At 41.2% G+C, this 2957-nt stretch overlaps 1 long non-coding RNA gene across 1 annotated transcript; it reads left to right on the top strand.

Moving 5' to 3' along the window:
* Window positions 1-499: 499 nt before the first annotated feature.
* On the top strand, window positions 500-889 carry LOC124681384. The gene is made up of 2 exons (XR_006995855.1): window positions 500-573; window positions 690-889. It is a non-coding gene; the product is annotated as an uncharacterized LOC124681384 (long non-coding RNA).
* The last annotated feature ends 2068 nt before the right edge of the window (window positions 890-2957 follow it).

A 2957-nucleotide genomic window follows, 5' to 3' on the forward strand; every position in this document is an offset into this window, starting at 1 on the left:
ATGCGTGTAAGAGTTGGCTCCTCTCTCTCGTTGCTCCAAGTGAATCTTCTACCATGTAAGTAGAGATCCTTGATCTCATGCTCCTGGGCGAACTGTCGGAACCTCGCCATCATGGCTCTATCAAGGCGATTGTTGCTTTTCTCCTCCGCATACATAATCATGTTGAAGTCTCCAAGAAGCAGCCATGGCCCTGGGCAAAGGCTCCTCCTCTCCGCTAGCTCACGCAAAAAACTCAACTTATCCTCATGGGATTGGGGGCCATAAACGGTGGTGATCCACACTATGTAAAATATGACAGTACAAAAATAGCAATTTACAACAGAGTTACATGTATTTAGTGGACATCCCAGGTTGATGGCAACTACTCGGAGGATTGTAAACTCTATCTTTTCAATGAAATGAAATTGCGTTTTCAAGAAAAAATATAGCAATTTCACTCAGTGGCAAAAGCCACATGTTTTTCATTTTAGACATGTATAAAAGACATGTAAAATGGGGATTGGACTTACCCACATCCCAAGGCTGGAGGACTGGCCTGTCATGCCAGTGGAACGCATTGGTTTCATGCTCATGGTACGTACCACATTTTGACCCTGTGAAGCCTCCTGCTGTAGTTTTGGTTTCAGAGAGGAAATCGTCCATTACTTAATCGATCTCAGCTGAGCTTAAGCTTATTTTCTCCACTGCAGCCGCATGGATTCTTCAACTGTTCGCCTGCGGTTGACGTGCCTCCTGGCACTTCTGATGCTGCTGATGTGAAGGAAGCTGACTCGCCTAAAGTCATCCAGAATGGCGTTGTTTCCAAACTCTGAGCTTGCAGCGCCACAAAAAGATAAACTACTGCAGTACTACTACGAATGTTGCTCCGAATAAAATTTGTTTTCTTATATGGTGTGTATGGTTTTCTTTAATATCTTTGTTGACTCCACGGATTAAACGTCGGGCCACTAGTAGCATGTTATGAAGGCTGGACTGGCATAATGCATGTATAAATAAAAGTCGTGTTAAACAAATACAGCCATGTCCCTTCTGGGGAATATTCTCGTGTCATTGATCATTCCCTAGACCGTCATAATGCCTGTAGCCATTTTTGTTAGCTCCACTGTCATGTTCACAATCGTTGAGTAACTACAAGGTTCAAAAATAAAAAGGGACCTCTGTAAATTCAAGGGTACAAAGGTCAAAGTACCTAAAAGCAAAAAACGAAGGCAAAAAGTTCAATCGTAAGAACCGTTTTCACAATGGCATCCACAGAAATGCTGTAAGATACATGAAAGACCTGATCTTGTCTCCTGCCTAAGCAAGATATGCATCATCACAAACGGATGCTTAAAAATTAAAATAATTACAGGTGAATGCACAACTCACTAATCAAATAACATTGGAGAGCCAATGATACTCCATAGCAATGCAACAGGTTATGACGTATCTGATCTACGTTGCTACCATTATCAACAGCTTCTTTACGAAAACCAAGCAAATACATCCCAAACAGCAACAAAGCTGAATACAAGAATGGCATGTCTACTTAATGACATATTATACAACACCCCAATGACCCAGCCTACTATCGGTGTCTGATGCCAACTTTGGTGGTAGTTATCCTCTGCAATTAAGAAATTGACCTTGCTGATAATGTACAACATTTTGCTCTTAATCTATTTAACTTGACCAAGAAACTACTCCCTCCGTCCAAAATAGTATGTCAGAGATTTGTCCAAATTCGATGTATCTATATTACACTAAGAAGTGTCTAGATACACTTAAATTTAGGCATACTTGTGACATCCTTTTATGGACAGAAGTAGTATATACTATTCCTTTCAGTTCTGTCTATCTAAGTCTCCTTGAGTAAAAAGATACCAAAGTCAAACCAAGTCAACATCAAAATGGTATGGTTTCATGTAGGTCCCAAGCAGGAACGTTGATCGCACCTATGTAGTCTGAGAACTTCGAACACCGAGCAACCAAGCTTACATCCCTAACCTTATACGAGCAACAATAATGCACTATGCAGTGGTATATGTAATAGCAAGCAATGCTGGATGCAGGAAAAACAAAAAAAAAATACAATTGATTACAATATGCCTCCAAATGAAAACCATTTGGAAAAATGCACTAATATTTTCAGATTATCATGGAAATAGTTTAGATAGACAAAACAGCATCCCCGTGTGGTACAAGATAAGAAATGACATACCGCGCATAGTTTAAGACCACACTCATAAAGAGCCTTCTTGTGACCACAGTCAGCAGCTAGTTGCAGCCACTTCTTAGCACGCACATGATCCTGCGTAAACCCTTCACCCAAGCAGTAACACAAGGAAACGTTATACATGGCTCGTACATTCCCTCCCTCTGCAGCTCGCAAGTACCATTTTGCCTGCATTTACAAGTTTCTTTCAGTTTGAATTTAAGGGCAAGTAAAACCTTATGTAACTGCTACAGAGAAGTTGATGAGTCTTCTGGTAATATTTTTTTTTTTGAAACGGGGGGCAAATAGATTTTGCCCCTTTACATTGATTAAGGAGAAGCAAAGAGTTTAAAGTTTACAAAGGCTAGAAGCCCCGACAAAGACAAAAGGTATTACTCTCCCGGCATGAAATCACCCAAGCACTTAGCTCCCGCTAAGACCCACAACCTCGACTCGGATTTGATCCTATCAAACACAATAAACGAAGGCGCAAGCTTGTACGGAAGACTCTAGCATTACGCTCGCACCACACTTCCCAGGATACTAACATAGTGAGGGAAGCCATAGCTTTGCGGTTGGTCCTAGCATCATACGACATTCTTCTCCACCAATCCTCGATCGAAAGCCCCTCCCAATATGGTATCCACCAGTTAGCATTGATCCTGGTGATACAATCCTGACTACCTTAGTAGGGTAAACCAGTCAAGATTGAAAGGTCCTTTCTCTTAGCAAAGTTTTCAGCAACCAAAACAAGTTCAGTTTA

The sequence above is a fragment of the Lolium rigidum genome, unplaced genomic scaffold, assembly GCF_022539505.1.
Source record: "Lolium rigidum isolate FL_2022 unplaced genomic scaffold, APGP_CSIRO_Lrig_0.1 contig_41499_1, whole genome shotgun sequence".
In the NCBI taxonomy this organism is placed as follows: Eukaryota; Viridiplantae; Streptophyta; class Magnoliopsida; order Poales; family Poaceae; genus Lolium; species Lolium rigidum.